At 45.7% G+C, this 26,543-nt stretch overlaps 1 protein-coding gene and 1 long non-coding RNA gene across 3 annotated transcripts in view; one reads left to right on the plus strand and one right to left on the minus strand.

Annotated features, from left to right (window-relative positions):
* Nucleotides 1-26,543, minus strand: part of SLCO3A1 (solute carrier organic anion transporter family member 3A1) — a 677,321-nt gene that overhangs the window by 649,105 nt on the left and 1,673 nt on the right. The window lies entirely within an intron of this gene.
* On the plus strand, nucleotides 7,116-20,292 carry LOC138504525 (uncharacterized). Its single transcript, XR_011279859.1, has 2 exons — nucleotides 7,116-7,259; nucleotides 16,937-20,292. It is a non-coding gene; the product is annotated as an uncharacterized lncRNA (long non-coding RNA).

A 26,543-nucleotide genomic window follows, 5' to 3' on the forward strand; every position in this document is an offset into this window, starting at 1 on the left:
TTCCTGGGTTGTCGCTTGAAGTTCTGCCGTTAATCATCTCCATTTCCCAGCCGTTAAAGAAGTTCAGCCAAGAGATACCAAGTGGGTCTTCGACATTATGTACCATATTATTTGTTGAATTCAAAAGAGGATTAATAGATGTGCCGACTGTACCTAACATATGGCAATTAAAGTCCCCAACAATAATTACCAATGTGTTAGACGGATCCATCACCCAGGCGGCAAACAACTCATGAATTGCTTCTTGAAGGGATTCAGCCTCATTACCACCTGGTGGACTATACAAATTAATAATGAGCATATTTTCTCTACATCTCTCGCTTATGCTCTCCAATTGTACTGCGATCACTTTATCACTGGATAATGTCTCCAGCTGTCTTGATGTAACAGTATTCCTGATACCTGTGATCAGGCCACCATAAGGTCTCCCTCTCCTTCCCTTCATCGCCAGAGACTGGTAGATTGTATAACCGTTGAGTATTATAGAAGATCTCAACCAGGTCTCTTGTAGGCAAATACATACATTTTCCGTTAGGAGCTGGAGAGGACCCGCCAAGGAGAACAAATGCTTGAACCCTCTGCAATTCCATGATACCAGTGAGGGGATTCAGTTAGAGTTCACCACCTTCAGTAGCGCTGATGCTAACCAAGTTAGAACATTCTGGATGTGGGCCATCGCGACCCGGTCTCTTTTCAAATTTTGCGGAACTTCTGTTGTTTCTTTTACTGCTAAGGGAGCTTTACGTGGCCATTTAGGATCCTCCTGATCGGGATCGGGATCCACTTCAATGTCAACGACTCGGAGGCTGTCTTTGTAGTTACGTATCAATTGGGCAGAGGAGATGAACTTGCAATGAATGGCTAAGACATTGGCATTAGTAACTTGTAGAGGCTCAATGAATTCAACATCATCCGATCTTAATACACGTAGTTGAGGAACAGCGTGGAATCTAGTCATTAGCTCAGTTCTGGTGAGCCAACTGCTCTCACTTTGCTGGTATAGATTTTTAATGAGGCAAATCATGTTCTCTTTCTGAGGAGCCTCATTATCCTTAGGATTGATCACTGGTTCCATTCTACTTAAATCTCTATCAACTACTGTGTTATCTTTGCCACCTGTTACATGATTCTCCTCAAGCTGCTCTAAGACAGGTATGTTAACGGATGCAGATGCAATTCCATCTTCTATTTCACAGTCCCCATCATCATCTGACAGTACCCAACTTGTTAAGTAACCTACTTGCTTATCCTTACCTCTGCACCCGCCTGCCGTTGGTTTCCTTGGTTTTTTGTTATTCTTCCCAGAAGGCTCAATATCCAATACTGACGGCGCCACCTCATAAGCCTTCTTCCTCATTGCCGCTCTTTTGGCTAGTCTCCGCTGTTTACGGGAGAAAAATACTTCAGGTGTATTGGCTGTGTTGGGGGACGTTGCCAGATTCTCCACACTCTCAGTTGCTTCTGGATTAGAAGCGGTATTCTCCCCTGGGGCTCTCGCAATAATTGTCACTGCGGCAGGATTTTGCGGAAGCAAATTTAGCGTAGTTTCCAATATGCGTCCACACATTTTAAGAAGGATCTTAAGGGCAAACTGTACAGAGGCATCCGATTATTGTAACTCAGCCAAATCCGTAGGGCTGGAAGAAGCTGTACTACTAACCTCTGCCTCTCTTACTTCCAGCTCGGAATCATTATGAATGTTCAGGTTAGGTGTAGTTGACAATCTCACAGAGCCAATTCTCGGAGATTTGGTAACTTCCTCTATTCGATCGCTCGGTGCCGGTTGCCCTACTTTGGCCACCGCAGGTGTCATAGATCTTTGAATAGAAAGACAGAGCTCCAATAGAGAGTTGTTATCTATATCTCCATAGCTCTCGTGGTCCTGCGTATCAATATTGATCACCTCCCCCTCATCCATAGTAGTAAAATTATTTTCCGGGTGCGGATTCACTGGGAAAAAATCCGTTATTGCTCTTTTAGTAGCTGGTGCTGGCTTTATTTGCTTATCTTTGCCCATCACACGCTCTTCGTCCGCTGGGCTACTCCTTATTTTCCGTTGTCGCAAGTTGTAACGTGCTTGGGGCTTCTTACGAGAAGGCATGTAGTTATTTTGCTCTATAGCGTTAGCAATATAAAAAAAATGAGCATCTAGTTATGTTCCTCAGTACGCTCAGTTACATAGGCATAACAATATCAACCGCTCCGTAATAAGTTGCGCTTGCCTTCAGAAGCTTGCTTTATCGGAGTTCAGATCCAGATTTAATCTATGTGCCCAAAAATACCCCACTATATGGGCACAGGAAAATCTCGTTTTGTTTGGCTCAGCTAGCTGTCATGCACTGGAAGAGCCCCCACCAGTGGTAATCACAGCCCCACTTAATCAAATAGGAGCCCCCGCTCTGCAGGCAATGCCACTGTGTCCGCTCACACCTTTATCCAGGATGTAATACTATGGCGGCTCCCCACAGCCAGCACCCGTAAAAGCCGAGCTCAGCTTCCAGGCCACAGGACGACCCTCCACACTGTCGCCACTGGGCCGAGGGACCCTGGGACACCCGGCCCTCAGCCCACTGTGCCGTACAGTGAGGTGCCGCCTCGGGGCCAGCCAAAAAGCAAGCAAGTTGGATTCACAAACCGGTACCTGCGTGCCTGATAACGGGGTCTAGGCAACACGCCCCACCCGGCGACCGGTTCCTGGGGCGCTCCCTCAGTCGCTCACCTCAATGGGCGCGACAGCTCCGGGCTCCGCTCCACACACCAGACGCCGCTCGATTATCAGCGATCAGCAGTCAGCGGCGGCACAAGCGGTGCAAGCGATGCGAGGGCTGAGCCGCGTTGCACCAACCGCGTCGCACAAACCGGCACACGTTCCAGACGTCAGGCCGTCAAGCCGCACCTCTTCCAATGTACCAGCGCACCAACGCTAACGCAGGATCACGCAGAGGCCGCTTCCGACAGCAAAACAAATTTCTCTTTCTCTTTCTCCTACGTTTTTAACATTTCTCTTTCTCCTACGTTTTCTACACTTCCCAGTACAGCAGTAGTCTGCAGCCTTTGGTTTTCCAGATGTTTTGGACATCATCCACCATCAACCGTAACTCGAATAGTTAATTGGGAGGAATCACAGAAATTGTAGTTCAGAAAAAGTATAAAGGAGCTATATATTTCAGACTCCTAAAGCAGAGCACACACAGCATGTCTTCTCAGCCAAGCAAATACCCTTTAAAGAGATTTGTCTTTGTCAGTGGGTAAAAATTAAATCAATGGCTTCATTTAAAATGTAGAACACCTAACAATGCAATAACATTACATTAAACAATTACTACTGATTAAATCCCAAACATTCTATGAAAAAGCAAAATCAATATATTTCATTTGATTTATTTGTATTTATTGGGTATTTATAATGTGGCTATAGACAATGTGTTTCAAGAGGCAACAAGACAAGGGAGAGAGGGAACAGGAGGGACAAAACTAGAAATTATCCTACTAGGCCTTGTGAAATTCGGATCACACAAGAGCAGTAAAAGAAGTGCAGGGAAAGAGAGTAGTGGGGGGTATGCCGGTCAGGGCAGAAGGGCCCATGAGAAAGCGATTGCCAGTGTAGGCCAGGTGGACAGAGCCAGGGGAAAGCAGAGAGTGCATGGGAAGGGAGGTCCATGAGCTAAGTGCAAGGTGAGGGGCTGGAAGAGCGACAAGGTTGCTGGCCCAACCATGCTTGTGCGGGGGCAGGGGCCCGGAAGTGCAAGTGCAGATTGAGGGGCGAGGAGATCAGGGGGGAACAAGTGCAGGGGTACTGGACTAGGCAGGCATGGTGCCCTGTGGACTGTGAGGGAATCAGGCAGCCAGTCAACAGGCAGGTGGGGAGATTAGCAGGAGAGTGGGGGAGGGAAGGAAGTAGAGAAAGGAAGGTCTTGATCCAGCTCAAGTATAAGAGGGGCAGGGAGGCCATTCTAGAGGGAGGGAGGCACCTGTAGAGGAGAGTGATCTAACCCCCCCTCCCCCCCACTCCCTGCTTGGAAAAGCATCTGATTTGCAGAGAGTTAGAGCTAGATGACCAAAAGGCTTTAGCAGAGAGGTATTTAGGGAGAGAGAGCTGGATGTAGCGGAGTCCCAGGCCACAGAAAGTGGTGTGGATGATGCAGAGGGTCCTGAACTTGCTCCTCGCAGCATCCAGTAGCTGGAGGGATTATAGGGCTGGAGAGATGCGGTCCCTGGGCTTTCGGCCAAGGATAATAACTGTTCTGGATTAGTTGAAGCAAGCAAAGTGAGGAGTTAGTCCGATTGAGGAAGAGGCGGTTGCAGTAGTCAAGCCTAGTCAAGCCTGGAGAGGACAGAGCTCTGGAGACATTGTATTTCAGGGGGAGGAAAGGGAGACTCCATCTGAGGAGGTGCAGCTGAAGGTGGGCCTTCTTTGCAAGGTCCGTGATGTGAGGCAAGAAGGAGAGAGAGGACTTGAAGATGACACCAGGGTTTTTTGCCCTACATGAAGGGGTGGGGAGGCCCATGGAGGGTGGCCAGAGTGTGGGAGGGAAAGAGGGAGCAGGGGTCCCGATGAGAAGGATCTCTGTCTTACTGGCAGTAAGGCAGATATCATTAGCAGTGCACCATGCCTGAATAGCAGACAGGTAGTCGGGAATGAGAGAAGAAGAGGAGGAGTAAGAGGAGGGAATATAACCTTGTATACGGAGGGAGGAGTCATGCCTTGGACCATAACTTGTTGGCAGTCCATTATTACAGGTTATAGTGAGCCTTCCTGAGTTTTATAAGGCTGTTAGCACATAGCTGTAGGAGCAATACATGTTTTGAGGTTTCATTGGTGAAGTAAAAATGTTAGTTTAATACTGGGTAAAGTAAATAAGCAGCTCCCTTAGAAAATGAAATTTGGTTTTAGTTTGAAGAACTGAAATAAAATGGTTATCCTCATAAATTAAGCATATAAATTGCAACCTTGTTTGAACTGAAACAGATTTCACCTGAGCATGCACTCTGTGTCATATAAAAGAAAACAGTTTCTCTATAAGAAACTGAAAGCAATTTCCCATGTTTTAGCTTTCTCTTGTGTCTGTTAAATAGGATGTTGCAGCAAAAAAGTCCACTCAGAAAGGAGGTTATCGTTGACAGAAATATTGCCTGGAAATTGCACTTTTGTTTCTATAGGCCTCATTATAAATCCGGCTTTAACCCTGGGTTGCAACAGACTAGCAATATTTACCAGCACCTGGCTTGCCGGTAACAGCAAGGTATTACAACCCCGGCGTTCCGGGGAAAGTCAGGCGCCTTTAAATGGTAAATCCCCATTCCCATTTGAATCCCATAGGACTCAATGGGAATGAGGACCACGGAAGCACCAGCATCGTTAATAACAGTACTGGTGCTTCAGTGAAGCTCTGTGGGTGGGTGCCGTACAGCCCGCATGGTCTGACCCTGGTGAGTGGAACGAAACCCGCCCAGAGACTCGTAGTTTGCGGGTCTGGAAACAACAGTGCCGGTAAGCTTATCGGCACCATTGTTTCTGGACCGGCAAACTCGTAATGAGGCCCTATGTCTGCTTTTGAACACAGAATGTTGAGAACACAGTTAATACTAGTTTTTATTGACAACCTTAAGAAATGTGATTGGCTGAGAGGAGTACAATTACAATCTCGATGTGCCACTATAAGTTTTTTCATAGGGATGCACTTAACTGTTTGAAGTTTGTCTGCCCGAGAGCTTTTGTTCACACTCAAACGGAATGTCTTAAATGTAAAGGGAAATACACACTGCGACAATACTCGAAACGTGACTGCTCCATGTTGTTTTAGTGATCCTGCCTTTTTATAGTTTGTAAAGTTACCAATAACTTGGCTGGGTGAACAGTGTAAGGAACTCATGGTGGCAACAGTAAAGACAGACATAAATGATCACACTTCAAGAGTGTTTATTAAACTGTATGCAGGTTGGAAAAAATGACTATTCCAAACCTAAATCTAAGATGGGAGCAAGCGCCGACTATTAAATGAAAATAAGGCAGTCCTAGTGGCGTTGTGTCAAATAAAAAGGGCCTATACTAAGGAACCGATTGCCAAATCTTACATCTAATACAAAAAGGGTGTGGGGTGGTTTTCAAGAAAAGAAAGAAGTGTTCACAAATAATGTCAGGATGCGGTAGCTTGGTTCTCCCTGCCCCACATTTTGAGCACAGGGTAAGGTGGGATCGTGGAGCACAGCACACACTTGAGCTTCTCCAGCACGAGTCAAAAGTTCTGTTCCAGTTTATCAGGAGCCTCGATGGCCAAGTCACGTTTCTCTTGAAAGTCTCTTGCCTTCGAGGGCTAGACGTATTCAAACAACAAAAACAAAGGTTTCTTCAACAAATGAAAGTTCTTTTCCTGCTTTCACTTAGGGTGAGCTTTCTTCACCCCAGGGTCCCCCTCTTTATTCTCAGCCTACCTCCACTGGGTTCACTATGGCTTCCTCATTATTATTGCCTGGATTTATTTGGAGTCAAACATCTGTTGACCTGCCGACATGATCGCCAGTGCCCCCCAAAGAAGCCAAACAGAGTGCGTGAGCAAACGCTGTGTTCTCTAAAGGTCTATCTGATCTCTGGATTGGGGGCACTGCACCAGGCCTGTGCAAGCAGTTAAAAAGGGGCCCAGCATCAAGGGGTCTCATAGGACACATAGTAAGTGAATGCACATTTTGTGTAAAACACAGTATTCTGACATTTTTCTCTTTTGTCTTATTATTGCTTGTAAATTGCTATGGTTATAGGTTCATGACATAGCAGGTAAACCTCCTCTAAAAGAGGAAAGAAAACATTGTACAATAATGCATGATAAGGAGTCAGAGGAAGGATTTACAGCATAGTGTAAAGCAGGGGTCTCCAAACGGTTGTTCGCGGGCGACCAGTAGCTTGTTTGAGCCTTTTCAGTCGCTCACAGGCTAAACAGACAGAAAACCACACTGTCTGTAGCAAGGAAGTGATTTGGCCAATCGCAGCGCAGCATATCTCAATATCACATAGAAGGAATTCTGTGATTGCCCAGAGCACTTTGCTTGCTAAATGCTGCGCTCCCATTGGCCCATAGTTTGCAATTGTGTGTGCACCGGGATAGCAGGCTTTTCCTGTTAAAAGGCCATGTTGGTGTACCCTGCGGTAGAGCTGTGCTGCGGGAAATGTGCACGTGGAACTGCTAAGACGTCAGAAGAGGAGGCTGAGGCATCCAGATTTAGACATTGTCGTAAGAGGAGGCTGAGGCATCCAGATTTAGCAGGTACATTTTTGGGAGGGACGAGGGTCAGGAAAGATGGTTTGCGGCTCAGCTGCACATAGCATCATGATAGCTAAATGTCTCTGTTTCGTCCTGGGCTCGTTTTAAGACACAGGAGCTACATTATAAATGCTGGGGCTCCAGCGAGCAAGCCCTGGTCATTTCTTAAGTGTGCCAGGCTGAATCGGTGTCCTTGTGAAATACCGTCATACGGACACCGTTTCAGCCTTGCACACTGGGGAAATGAGCAGGGCTGGCTCGTTGGAGCCCTGCCGTTTCTGTGCTTGGTTGTTCTGCAGGTGAGAGGTGGGAAAGTCAAGAGAAGGTGGTTGCTAGTTTGAACGACTCTTCCTGCATTTCACTTGCCCGCAACCACCTACTTCCATGGAGTCCTTTTATCGTGAAAAGCTCCATAAAGTTTGTGGCACCACTACAGAGGGGTCCCGCTGAATGCATCCAGTGAAGGCCTTCATTTGCAGTTATCCGTGAACGATCTTTCTTTCTTTCTTTCTTTCTTTCTTTCTTTCTTTCTTTCTTTCTTTCTTTCTTTCTTTCTTTCTTTCTTTCTTTCTTTCTTTTTTCTTTCTTTCTTTCTTTCTTTCTTTCTTTCTTTCCTTCCTTCCCTCCTCTCCTTTCTTGCCTCCTCTCCTCCCTTCCTCCCTTCCTCCTCTCCTCCCTTCCTCATCTCCTCTTTTACCTTCCCCCTCCTTTCTCACATCCTTCTCTTCTTTCCCTTCCTTCTTTTCTTCCTCCTCTCCTTCATTCCCCTCCTTTCTCACATCCTTCTCTACGTACCTCCTCTCCTACCTTCATCTCCTTCCTCACATCCTTTCCATCGGTCCCTCCTCTCCGCCCTTCCTAAACTGTGAGGAAGCCTGAAGGAGAGAAAAAAAGCGTTACTTTGCAAATCTGAGAGAACTGAAAAATAGAAGATTATATAAGGTGGGGTATGTGTGCTTTAAAATTCAGATCAGAACTTAGATTGAAATGAAAGATTTAACAGAGGGCACACTGTACAATAAACTGTAGCCCCAGAGTTTTACCTCCGAGCGAATGGGTCACATTGGTGCATGACTCCTGACACAGCGCATAGAAAAAATGTGCCCACTCTGACCCTGAGTCTGAAGTCCCTAGTTGAGATCACTGCCCTTATACTTTCCTGGGATCGAATAAAGCAGGGCTAGGCAAATCATGCAAGCTTGAGTGGAGTTGGTGAGTGGCTCTTATATGAGCCGAGCCTTTGGGTTTTTTGTACAGGTCGCTGTGATGCAGAGGGCTGTGGCTGTCCTCACTTGGTGCTGGTGTATTTGGGGACGGCCTTGGTGGAACGAGAGGGTTGGACAGGCTGTTTTGGCACATGCAGAAGTAGTAAGAGGAGAGTAGCGATCCAAAAGCAGAATTCTGAGGAAAGACAGCTCAGCAGGTTAGACAAATGGTGCAGAATTGTTATATGTTTATACCTGCATGTAAATCCATTGTCTTTTTTCCCTATTCTTGATGCTCACAGTGCTCTAAAATGGCTTGTTTTGACCTGGGGTTGGGTATGGCCCCCTCAATCAGTGTGAGAAATTCTGCCCAGGAACAAAAAACAACTTGGCACCCAAGCAGGGGTTTGATTGGCAGGGTAGGGAGAGCGGAAGATGGCTCATTTTTAGCCACAGGAGCCCCATTGATAAACAGGAGGGCTCCAACGAGCAATCCCTGCTCATTTTCCAGGTGTGCCAAGCTGAGACAGTGTTCATATGAACAATTGTTTTTTCCTCTATGTATAAAGAGCAAATAAACCGCCCCAAAAATATGGGTACAAATTACTTGATGCTTATCATCCCCACCGCCAATATCGCCCACTAGTAGCTCTCCACTATTGGGCCTGAATTACAAGTAGCACCATCTAGCATAATGGTTGGAGACCTCTGGTGTAAAGAAATGTATTGCAAGCATTGTTATTAGATGCAAAAATAGAGGTATTCGTTGAAAAGCATTGTTAGCACAATGTGCATATAGAGGTGCCTATAGGTAAGGAGTTTTCTGGCAATTGAACAAGTGAAGATGTTTTAGGTTTTGGTGTTTTCTGATGGTTTATTGATGTTTTGTAAGCTTTGTAAATAAGACGACGCTGGTCCGGCATTTGTGAATTTTGTTTATTTTGAGTGAGGTTGCAACCTTGTGTTATTATGGATACTCCATTGGAGTATATGTGTAAAGCAATTCTGCAATATAAGGAAAAGATTTTTAAAGAACAAAAAAGAGTCAGTTCAAGGGACAGTAATTAAACCAACAATGGCCCAAAGAGGGCATGTATGAAACAAATGTATTAGAACATATGCACACATATTTGTTGTCAACATATAAAGGAAAACAGTTGAAAAATAGGCCAAGCATACTTGATTCATGGAAAAATGTTGTAGAGGAAGATAATGTCCCCAAGAATGGTAAAGAGGGATCAAATCAGGTGCACAGTCAGGACACTGCCCGCCCCCTTGTGAGTCCTACCCTTTACAGCCTGCCATAGGATCCACTAACCCCCAAGTCCACAACCCCAACGGAAGACACAAAGGAAACACTAGGGAAACCCAAGGACAGCACCAGATATCCATTGATTTTAGAAATTGAGAATAAGGCATGCTGTCAATTAGAGGCAGCATTACAGAAGGCAGAGGAGGAGCCAGAAAAAGCAGCACACTTGCAAGGGGAAGGGAAGGGTGCTCCAATAGGTACAGACCAATGGAGGGCGGGACAAATTATTTTTAAGAATGATAGTAAAGCTATTGAAGATCCCAGATAGTTACAAATGAGGAAATGTCCACTTCAGGAGAAGCAACAGTGGGTTCACAAGATATGGATGGGCGCAACCACACTATAAACTATGACTTGGTATATACCGATGGAGAAGTCCAGGACGATGACGATGGGTGGGAGACAGAGGACCTTGAAGAAGTAACACTATGGGGCTGTAGGCTTAGACCACGGCTTGGGCGGATGCTGCAGAAGGTCTGGGGAGATCTCGTAATGTACCTTGGCGCCACATGGATCGGGACAACTTAACACATACTTTGCTCTCCCTCACAACGGGAGCTGGCAAGTGGATTTATGCCCTAGAGAAGCAGACAGCAGGAATTACTTTAGCTGAAGGAGATATAAAGAGCTTGTTCACCTCCCTGTTGGGAAAGCAGGCTAACTAAATATGGAAAAGGGTGGTGTAAGGGGGGGTTTCGTTGCACGGCACTGCCCACAATGGCACTCCATTTAACAACTGTCGAGCATAAAATATGGAAAGTTTTGAGAGATGTGTACCCAGACAGACCTGACATAAATTCTATCAGGGCTTGGAAGATGAAGGCAGGTGAGGAACCCACACTCTACATCCAGCTGATACAAGTAATGCGGCGGTTAGAGACGGGAGAGGGTTGCGGCACAAATATCTCTGTTTTTGATCAAATGTTATGTAAGGGTCTCCCTGCAGAGGTACACACAGATTTGAAGAAGGTGGCTGGGATCAAATAAAGGAGATGGCCCAAAATGCAGGAACACATAATACCCTCCTGCAAAAAGAATCAGGAAAAGGATAAGGGTAGGGCCGAGCAACTGCAGAGGGCAGAAGCAACGCTAGCACAGGAAAAACTGGCTAAACAGAGCATGGAAAGGATGGTAAAAACAAGTTTTGCGGAAGGGCTGCAAGAACAGGGAAGGGCAGAGGGACTGACAGATGGTAGAGGGGAAATGGGAGGTTTCCCAAGGGAACTACGGGGCTTTCACAGAGTTGAGAGGGCAGCTTTGGGAACATGAGACAATGATTTGGGGGGCAGGGTTGGTTCTGTGGGAGGATAGGGCATTGTGCATGAGAATGTAGAAGTAGACCAACTATGCACCACCGCATCTAATATCCAAGAGTATCACCCCACCTTTTACCCACAATCCACATTTCAGCAGCCCACGTTTGCTCCATATGCCCCTGGTCCTATGCAGCAACATCCAGTTCAATACCCAGCACCAAACTCATTCAGTCACATATGCAGCAGTTTCCCACTCAGTTATGTGATAAGAATGCCTTGCCACAGGGGACAATAACTCACTACAAAGGAGCAAGTGTGTTTGGGGGCAATCCCTTCCCGCTTCCAGGTACGAATGGTAACCCACAATAGGACAGCTCTGATGTGCCCAGTACTATGAGTAACGGCTGACCTGGATGAGGAACCCTGAGTGGGAGTGAAGATAGGGGCTAGAACATTTTCTTTTGTAGTCGACACAGGGGCTATTAACTCCTGTAATAGGGAAGGAAGGTTCCCTTTGCTGGACAAACTAAGGGACAAGCAGGGATTTTCTAGGGTTATTGTATTGGTTCCTTTCACTGAAGACTTACTCGTCACTGTAGGAAACCGGAAGTGTCAGCACCTTTATTGTATGCACAAGACACCCCTGGGAACCTTTTGGGCAGGGATTTCATGGCCAAATTGTATATGACCATCTCATTCACAGAAGAGGGTATCATGTGTTCTAACTCGGGAACGTACCATGCTAGGGCTGTAGCACTAACAAAAGCACTGGTGAGTTTCTTTTCAGTCCAGCTGTCCCTCGGGAAAGGGCACCAGGCACTATTATCGATATATATTTGGAAGAAGTGATTACTAAGCAGACATTCTAATACTGTCCAGTTTGGACGAGAAAGATCTTGATTGGTGCACGGTCCTTTGCATTGACCCATCACAGCAATTGAGGGATGTGTCTGACGAACAGCTGTTCAAAACACACTGATGATGAGGGAGAGATGATATTTGAAATTTCCAAACCCTGCCTTCTAATTGTAGAGCACAGACAATTACACCACACCATGCACCTTACAAAGACATTAGCTGCACTCATGCAGAAAGATTTAGAGAAGGTGCTCAGTGAATTATGGACCATTAGCCCTCACAATGTAGGACTGTTAAAGGGATTGGGGGCGGTTTGCATCATTTTGAAACCAAGTCCAATGTTGCCCCATGTAAATCAGTATTGCATGTCAAAAGAGGCGGAAGAAAAGATTGATGGCACCATTGTAGCTTCATGGCAGGAGGGCATAATCCGGCCAACAGAATCACCATGTCACACGGTCACATACCCTGTCAAAAAAGAAAAACGGCCATTGTGGTTTGTGGTTCAGGACCTCTGCCCATTGAACAACATTGTAGAAGACATCATCCTCTGTAACATCCCACAAAGGCCACTCATTTTACTGTAGTAGATCTCAAGAATGCATTTTTCTCCATCCCATTACACCCTGAGTCCCAACCCCTCACAGCATTTACTTACATGAGTCAGAGATTTCAACACACTTATTTGCCACAAGGATATTGCGCGTCCCTTAGCATTATTGGAAATGGACGTAGGAAACATACAAGTAAAGAGCACAGTGATTCAGTATGCAGACAACCTTTTGGTCTGCAGCCCAACAGAAGAGCAATGCAGGAAAGATTCTGTAAAGCTTTTGACTTTATTGGCAGAAAAGGGCTACAAAGTGGACAAAAGAGAAACTGCAGTTTTGCCTGCAAGAAGTTGTGTACCTAGAACAGTTCATATTATACGCAAGGGGGAGAGTAACTCCAGAAAGGGCAGCAGCAGTACAACTGCTCCACAACCATTATACATAGACCAAATCCTTATTGCAAGGTTTGAAAGAAGGACAGAAAATTTAGGAACCAATAGTTTGGACATAAGAGAGGATTCAATCCTTTCAGGAACACAAAAATGCAATCAGTCATGCACCAGTTCAAGCTACACCAAATTACAAAAAGCAAATCTTCCTATTCTTACATTCATACATTCCAATGGCAAAGTGATGATGGCTGTCCTCACTCAACAAGTGTCAATGGGACATAAGCAGCTGGCTTATTACAGTCGGTTCCTTGACCCAGTAATGCAGGGTCATTTCCCATGCGAGCAAGCACTGGCAGCAGTAGTTTTGCAATACATAAATCATCCACCATCACCATGGGGTGCCCAGTAACTCTATGTAGAACATGCAGTTTTTTCAATCTTAGACAAATCTAAATTGACTCTCACTACACAACGAGCAGGAGGGTATTCATTTTGTCCATCCCCTCCATTCACATTGTCAGGTGCCCCATTGCCAATCCAGCAACATTGATTCCAGAGCCAGTACAACCAGATGCATGATTGCGCTACATATGAAGACAATATAGGTGATACTATCTACATTAGTGAAGATACACTCATGGAAGGAAAGTTTCTTTGTTGATGGTTCATCAATGATTCATCAGAACATGGGCCAAAGGCACACTGGAGTAGCAATGATGAGCCTCAAGTCTGGGCAATACAAGATATTGGCAAAAGTGCCACTACAATCTAGATATTATGCAAAGGCAGCTGAACTAGTGGCCCTTATCAGCATTAGAATTGTCCATGGGATGTTTCACAACCATTTATTCTGATTCAGCATATCTCACCTGAACAGTACATTCAGGTCTATCCAGATGGCATAGGAGAGGGTTCAGAAATAAGATGGCATGCCAGTGCAGCATGCAGCTCTACTTTCCAGATTAAGGGATGCATTAGCACTCCCTACAGCAGTAGCGGTAGGTAAGTGTGCAGCCCATACAAACAATACAGATCCAATTGCCATGGAAACAGTGAGGCAGACAAAGCAGATAATGAGGCAGAATACTCAGATAACCCAGACAATACAGAATATCCAGTCCTTGAAAGGTCACTACAACCAGTGAACAGCACGACTCCTTAGAATGCCCTTCCCCTGGTCCAGCTTATTGAATTACAAGCACATGTCCCCCAGCAGGAGTAAGAGCTCTGGACAAAGAGAGGGTGCTCAGTGTCCCCCACCTATTTAGTATGGAGACAAAATATATCAAGGAAACCAGTAATGCCCCAAATATGTCTTACAGTTGCTCCTCAACAGTTGCATTATCTTGCACAAACAATGAAACAGTACATCACCACGGATTTACAGGAAGAGGGGTTCATTCAAAACATTCAGGAACATGTTGATGATTTCATTTTCCAATTGTACTACATGCAAAATGTACACCACGGTCAAACTCTAAGGACCTTGAAAGCCACATTGCAATGCCCCTCTGAGCCTTTTTGAAAGTTGCTCAATGATGACGTGGACATGATTAACTGGTGCAGTAACTTTTGCTATTTAATTATCATTGTCAGCCCATTTTCCCAATGGCTTGAAGCAGGTCCCTGTGTTATGGCGATGCCAAGTCAGCAGCCAAATTTCTAGTGCTTGAAGAATTTGCCCGGTGAGCGATATGTGATGTCTTGAGATCAGACAATGGGGCTCACTTTTTCAATTAGTTGTTCTTCATTCCATCGTGCCTCCTGTCAATCATATTTCTCTATACCGAAACCAGGGTAAAGGTCCAGCTAGACCAGTCCGGTGCCACTTGAATCTGGATCCCAATGTCCCGCGGTGTCAAGCAGGGCTGTATTCCCACCCCGCTTCTGTTCATTCTATACTTAGCAGACATGCGCCTGGCCTTGGCTAACTCCATCTCTATTCCTCCCAAATTGGGGGATCTTCCCCTCCAATGGCTGTGCAATGCAGATGATATCATCTTGCTTGACCATTCTCATGTGGGTCTCCAAGCCTGCCTTGACGTTCTGAGGAGATACTCGGATTCCCTATATCTTGTGGTCAATATCAAAAAGACCAAGATCATGGTATTCCATCCTCCTGGAGGCCATAAAACCATGGTCCCTTGGCACCGGGAAGGGGTCTATCTGCAGGTGGTAAATGTTTACCAATAACTTGGGCCTCTGTGGTGATTTCCAGCTCACCCAAGTTAAACTCAGGTGCTCCCAGCTGGTCGGAACTCTAGGAAAAATGTCTCGCTCTGGTGCCTGCTATTCTCTTGGCATTTTGTCTCAGCTATACATGGCTAAGGCCAGCTCCACCATCATGTATTGCACCATAGGATGGCACCTCGGTAACAATAAGGGGATAGTAAGACTCAAATCCCTCCTTTTAAAGAGACTGTTTCGACTACCCGCAAGTGCACCAGTTGAATCAATTTTTCTGGAACTGGGTATCTTTTGCTGCAGGGCAAGACTATAGCTCTCCCTTCAAGGCATAAATTGGCGACTGGTTAATGCAGAGGCTGGCACCCTGAACTGTATGATCCTCAAAGCTGCCCGGTCCAAGGCTGTGCATATACCACATAGTGCCTTCCAATGCATTCTTTCAACGGCAAGCAGGTAGCTGAACTTGCTTCCAGCTGCATCCAAGCACTGGTCCTACTGTAGGTTCAAAGCCGCCACATGCACAGTGGTATATGCCAGCTACTGTGAGTAGTACATAACATTTCTAGCCACCAAGGTGAACAGTACGCTCTTTACCGAACATATTACCAGGCGGAACGGCCACCCGTAATATGCTGCACAATTTGTGGGCAATAACTTGGTATGGGAGTACCTTATGGTTAAAATTCAGTTTGTTAAAACTTTGGAGGTAATGGGCGCCTGCAATAATATCCCTAGACCCATGCGTAAGCGCCACCTTTGTGCCACTGCTTGCTTTGAATCTGCCAAACACTTGCTAGTCCAATGTGCAATGTTGGACACACTCCGACTCTCTGCTCTGATGGCAGCAGGCCTGGAGCCATCACTTCCCACCCTAGCAATATGGGAGTTGTATATGGGGGGTGGGAAGAATCACAAACCCTGCATTGTGTCTGTCACTATCTGTTGGAAAAACTTTGCATGTATGTTGGAGATTTATTTGTGATTTTATTGCTCTTCTTGGACCACCATTTTACTGACTATTTTTATGAGCTGACTGTGTTTGTTTTTATTGGGTTCAAAAGCTGTTTTCACTGTTGTACAACACAGGTAAAAAAAATAATAATAATTTAAAAATGTGTTTATTCAAAGAGATCTCCTCTTTTTTGGCCATAAAACACAAACTGTGCTGAGCTTACCACACCCAAGCCAATGGAATAGTGGTGTGCTTAAACGGTGTGCTAAAACAAAAGCGTGCCAAGTTATGTGACACTTTGAAGAAGAGCTGGCAATACTGTCTGCTACTCGCATTGTTTGCACTATGCAACAAGCCTGGTTCTTATTATAACCTTACACCACATGAGCTAGTCACTGGCAGGAGGCTGCACACACCTCTCACACCAACATGCACAGACTCTGGTGCACATAATTCTGCTGAAACTTTAGGTGGTTAATCTGGGGAGTATCTTAGGCAACTAACCAAAACTGTAAGATTTATATATCGCCAGATTGGGCCCCACCAAACAGAGCATGCACAAAGAGTGACCAACTCATCACAGCAAATGCAAGAATCGTCACAGGAACTGCCACTACAGCTCTTCCCAGGTGATTGCGTGTAGATACAGACTTTTGGTGCAAGTGGAAAGAGCAGAAGTTTGAAGAACCATACAATGTCATCTATGCCACACCCAAAGCTATCAAAGTGTAGTGCAAAGACCACCATTACAGATAAAAGGTGCTATTTTCTTTAAAAATGAATGGGTAAGGGGCTGATTGGGCGCAAAGCCGGAGGAATGTTTGGGTTTCCAAAGAGTGCAGTACTACACATGAATTAAGCTTGTTTTGATGTCTGGGAACAATACGTCAGGAACTGGACATGGCTCGATCAATATAAACTTTCTGACAAAGATCATGATACTTACACAATTTTCCTTGTGTTTCAGAGGCAACAGAACTATGTTTGTGGGCACGAACAAGAAGTGTGATGAGATGATCTCCCAGAAATCCAAGGGGGTACAGCAAGACTCATGGACATTTATTGGATCTGTGGAGTGCTGCCGTATGTGCCATTACCGCCATCCTGGAGAGGAAAACGTTCAGTGGCAATGAAACATGCCCCCGTGTTGGTGATCCCAGCTGGTAACATCACAGCAATTAGACAACAACCCATGACAAAACCTGTGCACTTTATGCTTCAGTGGGACAGGCACTCTTTGGGCCTGCAACGTCCCTGACGTAGCAACTACCAGTCCCAGGACTCCAGCGCAATGCTCAAAACTATACTGGATGAATACAGATTATTTAGAAAAGCAGAGAAATGTTTTGTCTCCTGTGATTCAAACAGTGGCCAATACCAAATTGGTTTCAGATTAAATGTCAGGATTTAATACAGCTGGCTAAGGAAACCGAGCATGGACTGAATGCCTTAAGGGAAGAACTGAGAGCAATTAGGCTGACCATTCTTCAAAACCGATATGTTTTGGATTTATTTACTGTAATGGAAGGTGGCACGTGTACAAAATTGGGTACTTCTTGCTGTACTTATACACCCTCCAACGAAGCGGACAATGGAACACTTACCCGGGCAATACAAGAAACACAAAATTTGCATGCTAAAATGAAGAAAGAGGGTGGGGTGAAGGAAAACGAATGGTCCACATCATTGTTTTCATGGGTGCCCACATGGATGAGTAATATTTTCAATCTGCTGGTTCCTGCTCTTGTTTTTCTGCTTTTCTGTTTCTGCACCTGTCAATTGATTGTGTGATGCTCGAAGATCATGTCTAAAACAATGCCCATGATTTCACTCATGCTGAAACCTGTCAATGACACTGCACTTTCAGGCAGCCATATGCTTACACGTTTTGCCTCTTGTGCTCAGGGCTTTGGGCACATGACATGACATTACCAGGATACTAAAACGATTCTCAAAGGTCGTGAATATTCACAGACTTGTGTTCAATTGCCCATCAAACACCTAGCCACCCCACCTGCTATGTTGCCATTATGCCAACCCTCACGCCAACAAAGACAATCCTGACTGTGAGGAGAACACTGCTCACTGCCTCCCCTCATGCTGCATCAGACTTGGAGAAGAACAAGACAAATATTTTCCAAGAGTAGTCGTGGAGGCCCATATTCTTATTGGTGAAATCCACCAGCTTTTGGGCAATACTAATATTCTTCTAAGCCTGGACCCATGGGGGGGGCAAAGTTATCAAGCAGACTACTAAGGCCAAGGTCAATAAATTTAATAAGGCCCCAGCAAAAGGGACACGGATGCTCCAGGCGAACTGGTGCATCAGGACACTGAGGTCTCTACAAAGCCTGTGTCTAATTAAACAAGGTAAAATGTCCCCAGCTTTGGAGAGACTTTGTTCAACTGTGGCTACAGAAAGCCAAAACCCCTCAGGAGAGTGGCACCCTAGCTGCTGCGATGATTAGCCTGGTGACTATTGGGTCCACCACGCCACCCGCCGGACTGTTCCCTAGCCAGCCATCACTTGTCAAATTCCACTCCACTGGCACTTCTGACACCATCGGGTGTACTGTAAATGGCCAGGGGCGGCAGGGGGAGGACAATTCACGCTGATGGCAAGCAGCAAGACCAAAACCAGCCTGAATGCTATGCAAACCAGAGATTTCAAGGAAAGGGTGGGCAAGGATGGGGGCTTCTCTAATCCAACTAATAAGGCCCTTGGGAATGTCTCTATGATGGCTGATGAAATAGGGGTCAATGGTGGTCCCATTTCAGATATCGACTTTTTCCTCTGTACTACCCTCCCAATCTTCCCTCCACACCTTGGATCCGTATTGATGGACAATGCGGCCCGAGGTGGTGTGCAGGACCCAGGGGCCCACGCATGTAAATGCAACCTCATCCGTCCGAAATTGGCGTCAATCAAAAAATATCTCCAACTGTTGCTGGAAGAGAGCAGGCAGGGAGAGACCTTGGGCAAGTGCCCATCACCCAGGAGGGCAAAAATGGCTTCATATATTTTTTGCAGACTGCATCATCTGCCCACTTTGTTATGTCTCCTAAGAATGTAAACCCCCAGCCCTGTTATTCTGGGCCTATCAGAAACCTCAGTGAAAATCATAAAACAAAACATGCCTTGTTTGCTAATGTGCCCTTTGCCCTTATAACCCAAAGGGAGTGAAACCATTATCCAAGCACACAGAAAGCCATCCCATCCACACAGATCGCTACTGGGAGGGGAAATAGATGGCCCTGGACCCAGAGTTGTTATGAGTGAGTCACCTAGAGGAATGGGTCATGTACCACAGAATTGAACCAACAATCATGGCAAGGGGATAGTGCTTAATAGGGAGCATCAATATATTTACATAGAGTGCCAACATTGCCCCCTCACTGTTATGAACCCCGGGAGGCCCTCGTGAATAAGTGCACTCACTGTATCTGGGAAGTGTGGGGTTGCCTGTTTCTGAGACGGGAAAAGATATTAAGGTGCACAAGGCTGCCCAACCAGGGGGAAAGTGCCCATGAGTGTATTGAAATCGACTTTAGAGACCCAAGTGTGAAAAATAGCATATTGGGCTTTGACAGGAGATATCAGCCCCCATCCAAGACTGGGATTTAAGTTAGAGTATACCCTGGGGGATACACCAAAGTCCACCCATAAAACAGCCCCTATTAGTCTGTGCTCTTTGGTGCCAACACAGTGCCATTGGGGAACAGGTATTGGGGAAAATCCCATTGGGCAACATCTCTGAGACAAGCTAGGAGAGGATAGACTGCCTTTTGTTGATGCAGGAATCACTATGGAAGTGAATTTGCTGTCTGACCAATATTAGGGATGGAATATTTAATTTATTATTGTTTTCAATCTTTTTTGTGTCACAATGTACTTTTATGGCCTTATGGCCGAAACAAAGTTATTGATGATTCTGATTTAAAAACTCTGAAAGAACGTAGAAGTCTCAGGGTGGAAGATTGGGTTGAAAGCACGTAAACATAGTCAATGAACGAAGAGACTATGTATACGGGAAAAGCTGTGGGAATATAACTTTGGAAGGAGCGTCACCGATACATAAGCTTAAAGGAGATGTTTAACAGGATTCTGTCCCATTGTGTCGTGTGCTGTGTGTTTATTGTTGTGTCTTGGTGTGTGTGTCCATGCTAGGTATCTTGCAATCTGATCATGCAAGAATTGTCATTAAGGTTAGTGAATTATTTGGTTTTGTTGCTGGAATATTTGTGTACTATTTTTGCTTCCATGTTTGATTGTTATAACCTGTGTCACTCATTTAATACAAATGTTGTTTTTTTTAATTTACAGTGAATGATACATGTCATTATTGTCACCAGGATTAATCGGGACTTCTTATACTGGTATTTAAAAACCACACATCTTGCAAATTGAGATATGAGAGTTTGTTAAGTAGTCCAACGAATTCCCAGCATGACGTGTTGCAAAAAGTTACTCAATATCTGTTATTAGTTTCGCTTCAGAAAAAGAATGGAAGGTACAATTGGAAGGGATAGTGCTTAAAGGGGGGGCACAACAGGACAGCGATGGAAGTCCAGAGTGAGGAGGGGGTACACGTACACACATATGCAGTGTTTCGACATTCACGGTTCAGGCCGATAGTTCAGTAAAGATGGCCCAAGCCTTTGGACACTTGCTAAGATCACCGCATACTTTGAAGGAGACTTTGTAAAAAGGGGATTGAGCAATAATATCACTTAGCCATCCTATACATCTCTGGCCTGTCAGCTGTGGGTATGCCAATGAATGGGAAAATTGACCACTCTTGGGGGAAAATCCCATAAAGACAATTCACAAAAAACCTTGATGATTTATAAATATCAGTCAACATTTACTGGTAACATCATTCTCTATAATCAATGTTTTATGAAACAACATCAAATAAATGGTTACATGTGATCTTACGGACCACAAAAAGAGAGTGCTACATAACAGAGCGGACAAAACATCGAAAAAGACCATTTTTTACATTTGTTTTATTTAGGGGGGTCTTTTTACACCCTTTTAAAGTCACCCAAACCCCTTCAGGACCCATTTATACCCTTACCCCACTACCCTTTGTATATGTGTTTAATCTTGTTGATGTTTTTCGGTGTTATTGTCCGCTCTGTTATGTACCACTCTGTTGTGTTCGCAATAAAATGACAGGATACCAAATAAATGATTAAACAAATAAATAAATAAAGATTTATCTCTCAACATGTTCCTAAGGATTATGCCTGTACTAGAATCCTGATGGGAGTTACATATATATTCAAGCCTGTATTTTGTTCAACAAAAAAAAGATTCTAAATTTCACTGGGTGAACAAAAGTGTCAGAGCTTCACAATCTGTTGTTTCAACAAATTGATATTCTGCTGCTGGACTACGCGTTTCGGGTTAAGTTGGTTCCCTTCATCAGGTGTCGTGCATCCTGTTTCCCTTTGTTAGGGAGAGGCTGTTTGTATATAGCGTTGTATTGGAATTGGCTCGAAGCTGTTCCACACCGTCTTCTGGTGTGATACACATGTACATTTAAATATTCTAGACTTCCTCTAGTATGTTATGACAACACTCTGGTTTCCCAGATGTTGGGTGTATTTGCGTGCTGGTGCCGTTGGTGCCAGCGGGTGCTACCAGCTCCAGGCTGCTGCGTATCTTCACAATGCAATTACACCAAGCTGGTCGTGGGAAGGAAAGCAGCTGGCAATGAATACCATGTGTGAGCAGGGCTTTATCAAGGTGCATACCCTGCTCCCTTGGGAACCGGAATGAAACAGCCAAGGCACTTCATAAAGGCCTTGGAAGAGGAACCCGGATCATCAGCGACTCGGGAGGATAGCTCAGGGGCAACATTCTTGCCGTGGAAGCAAGACGACACAGCGCAGCACAGATTCGATACCCCGGGTCCGTGCTTAGATTATAAATAACCAATTACAATTAGTCTTAAACAAACAGAAGACAGCAGGTGGTCATTTTGTATTTATTGTGCATTTCTAAGGCGCTTATACAGCAAGTAAACTGTGTTTCAAAGCGCCCAGAGGGCAACGGGGAGGGGACATGGGGATGAAACAATAAAACAATGAGAAAAAGAGGTTGACCAACTAGGCCTTCTGAGCATTCAGCATGTCCATGTGCAGAGAGAGAGAAAGGATGAGGGAGAGGGGGGTCAGCGCTGGGAGTGTCACAGAGGGAAGTGCAAGGGAGTAGGTTGACTCAATGATCTTGACGCATGTCGCGCTTCCACTTGTATTGCTTTTTCTCCGCCTTCCTGCACTTGCCACGTTATATGTGTAGAGCTTCTTCCATTCAATCTGTCTCAGCATCACATGCAGACTGGCAGGAACTCCACAGTTATTAATCCAGGTGAAGGGGCCCACCACCCTCTAAATTCTTCTAAAGCTCTCTACGGGTCCTAATTGAAATCCTCGGCACACCATGAAGGAAAGCATTTAAGTGGCTGAATGCCTTATAAGAAAGCCTTGAGGCAATCTGTAGATTTAGGAGCAATGCCTGCTCGTCCAATATCTGAATACCTCCAGATGACCAGAGGCATTGGGGAGGCTATAGTCCCAAGTCTTTAGGTTGTAGCCCTGGATAGAAGCTCAGGGGATACAACCAAAATGATAGCTAGCCCCGAGTCCCGACAGTCCTGATATTAGCATAGCCCCGGATCTTTTCCAGACCCTGTAATACCCCTGCAGACAATAACACTCTCAGGAGAAGAAAACGTTGATCGCCAATTTTGGCCAGAACTGAACTTTTTAGGGCCTCATTTGATGTTTTATGCTCAGTTTCTATTTGTTGTCGCTCACCTTCATTCTGATTTCAGTTTTCAAATAAGTGTATATAAGGAAGGGAAATCATTTTGAAGGCTTGGACCTGAGGGGTTACAACTTTAGAGCGGGAAGACTGTTAAATCGACATGGTGCAGGCAATTTAGCCTGTATGATTTTTTTTCTTTTAAAATGAGATTAATATTTTATTTCTATCGTGCTCGTACACAAATGTTTCAGAGCGTGACACAAGTGTTTCAGGGCGCGAAAATGAAATCCATATCAGTCTTAACCAAATTACAATAGTCTTGCAGAGTGGTTTAAATGGTTTATATGTGATTTTACCGGAGACAGTTTCAGAGAGGTAAGTTTCACCGAAAATACAATACCGAAAAAATACTGATTTTTTTTCTTTTTTGGGGGCTATAGGGGTCTTACTGTTTTTCTATCCTTGCAACCCCACTGCCACCCCATCCCCAACCATTTTAACCCATTACCCCAATCCCTCATATATTTCAATTATCTGAATTTTTTCGACTTTATGGTTTTCCGTAAAACGTACCTCTCCGTTTTGTTTTCGGTACAATGACTGGGTACTGTTTAAATGTTGATCCCGCTCTTTAGAGCCGAGCCAGGCTCTTTAGGACGGCCAGGCAGATATGCAGTAGATAATCAGAGCCATGAAAGAGGAAATAAAGTCAATCAATACCGTTTAATTTACTATAGTACCGTCCACGATTCTAATCTGTAATGACTGTAACTAAAACAAACTGCTTCATCTAGCAACCACACTTTCCTGAATGCTTTTCATCTACTCAATACAGCTCTTCGTGAGGCCCTTTCCAATATCCTCTTTCAATGGCACTAGCTGTTTGACTTGGTAGACAGTCATTTAAGGGAATTAGGCCAAACAACGGATAAACTTGATATTTTGCACGGTAGGGATGTGATCAAAATGCATTGATGGACTATATAAAAGCATAATGTATCAAAGTAAGCCTGGCAAAGCAGCAGCAAAAATCGTGTACAAATCGTATTTATTTATTTATTTACATGTATAAAGCGCACAAAGCAGCCCTTGGGCATTGTGGCGCTGTTACAGTGGGCTGACTTAGTTGCATGAGGAGTAGAAATGCTGGAGTTATTCCCAACACTTGGCAAAAAGGGGGAACATGTTTTGCACCTTTGCCTGAAAGAGCAGGTGCCGGTGGCATCGCGTGCAACCATGCATTGGAGCACTTTGACACACTCAGCAGATGCAGGAGACATGCGGAGGCATTTGCAGGCCTAGTCAAGCAAGACGTTCCGAAGGCAGTAAAAGAAATGGGGTGCACCTTTCATATTATGTAATGCAAAGATATCAAGGGTTTTTGCTAATTGAAAACAGTGATTCACGCATTTGTTTTTGTTGTTTTTAAGTAACTCCTACTTTTCGATAAATATGCCCTACTCAAGGCTGTGCCCCTTTCAATGGACGGATGCAGTGAATGTGGCTGGTGGAACTGGTGCCGCCCCACGAGCCCCTAATCCCCTCCTCCCCCACACACACACCTCCCCTCTGGAATGAGTAAACTGCATTAAAAAGGCCTCCTTTCCTGTAATTATCCTTTCTGCCAATCTTGGGCCAGGATTTGGCAGTTCCAACTGTGGCAGAATCCTGGCTGCCACCTTAATCCCCCCAGCAGCACCCAGCACTACAGATAGAGCTGCCTCGCACAACAGCCTCCAGCAGCCTTCCAACCCGAGCATGTTTCAGTGGGATCGCGCCACGCTAAAACGCTTGTGCACTTCAGGGCCACAATGTAACCGCTGATACGTATCTCCAGAGCTACCATGGGTGCACATTTCCCCGTCTAATCTTAAAACAAAGGCCCTTTGTGCCGGGACCAACGTGACATCAGATCCCACGCTCTGAATTATGTATCGCATAATCTGACATTCGAGAGATGAAAAACAAAGCAAACAAAAAAAATGCGGACATGTCTCCGTTGATGCCGTGCAGATCCCTGGAAACTGCATTTCCCAAACTAGCTCGCAAGGAAGGCAGCGTTTAGCAGAGCCGCCGGGTCTTTTACGCCAGTGCTGCGGATCGGCTGATTTCTTGCACGTGACGTTCCATTTACTCTGTTAGCAATCGCCCTTTACAAAAGCAACCTGGTTGATGGGGTGCCTCCCAGCAAAGCCCCCCCGCCCCCCCAGCCTTGCCTCTAAAAGTCTGCATTGAACGTGTTGCAGACAGTGTGTGCAAAACGTCATTCCGCCCATTGGACAGCATCAATCCTGGCAGATCATTAGGGGAGAGTGGGCCGGTCCGCGAACACGTGTTTATCCGCGAACTTGTGCATGCGATATTGACAACGTCCATATCTATCATCTTGGATCAGCCATGAGCAGGCGGCAGGACACGTACAGTCTTCTGGTCCCTGGCTAGCTCTCTCCACACGCATATGCCGCAATCATCCCCTCGCAGGTGTACGGAAGCCCTCAGTAAAAGGCGCGCGGTATATTAAATAAAGAAATCTTTAACAAAACGCTGACTACTAAAGACGTCAATTGTATGGACACCGCGATGCGTATTTTTTTTACATTTTCGTTTGTGTGTGCTGCACGCGAAAGTGGGGGCGTTTCACGTGTTGCCCAGGCACGTTATCATTTAAACAGTTACACGGGTGGGCTTGCCATTCGTGTAGGATGGAGCATTAAAGGACACACACTCGAAAGACACCCCAGCTTGGTGGCGGTGCGTGCTGCGCTGTGCAGCATTCGGGCTCGTTACTCCACGGCCGGAGGCAGTGCTGTAGCTCGCCGGCATGACCGTGGATTCTCCATAGCGGCCGTCGGCCCATATTCTAGACGCAAGACTCTTCTAAAGGAGGGGCATTGGGGGATTCTGCGAGTGCGTGTCGGGGTGGGGGGGGGGTCGCGTGGGAGTCCGGGAGGCTGGCCTCGTGCACACGGACACTTCTCTCACACCCCCTCGCCAGTCGCCCATATGCCAATTTAAGGGGTGTCTCTCGGGGGAAGAGGGCGGTGGGCGTGCTCGAAGGTCACCTCTATGCACGTCTAGCTCCTCGTTTTGCTTCTCCTCTATAGAGAGCTGCGGCACTGTGTTGAGCCAGCTCATACAGTACTCACCCTCTTGAAAGCCCTTTAAACGTGGAAACGTGTGCTGGAAGTCGCTGTTACCCTGAAGTTGCCTCTGGGCTCTGCGCGCTTTATAAATGTACAATAAATAAATAAATAAATAGATGGTGCAATTAGTAGACAGATGTGTGCTGGCGAGGAGCCCCCACAAGCTTCTGGACGTTGTCACTGGGCAGTTTAAAAACAAACAAAAAAACTTTGGAAGGTGAGATTGTGGGAGGGGAGCAAAGGGGGTGTGGGGGCCTGGCAGGATCTGCCTTCCTGGCAGTGCAGTGTGCCCCCCCCCCCTGGCACTGGTGAGAGGTCATTCCAAGCTATGTAACGGATCACTAGGACAACCCTGGTAGAGGTTGCCCTGGCACTATGCCCCTAGCAGGCATGCATTACACATCAGTGGGCCCTTGTCAGCTCGGTGTAAAGAGGGCAATGATCCCAACATGATGGGCATGACTGCTACTTAGCTTCAAGTGTCTTTCCCCTGGATGTTATCACCACGGGCCTAACCCCCTGGCCACCCAGCTTGGGGCCAAGGCAACGGGCAGCTCTGGCTGCGGTTCTGGAGCCCTAACAGTCCACGCCTAGGGCCCATGAAGTGGGCCAGCACTCATCCCAGGTGTGGAGCCAGGGCCCAGAAACTCAAC

The sequence above is a fragment of the Ambystoma mexicanum genome, chromosome 11 (genome assembly GCF_040938575.1).
Source record: "Ambystoma mexicanum isolate Mex_15411 chromosome 11, UKY_AmexF1_1, whole genome shotgun sequence".
Classification (NCBI taxonomy): domain Eukaryota; kingdom Metazoa; phylum Chordata; class Amphibia; order Caudata; family Ambystomatidae; genus Ambystoma; species Ambystoma mexicanum.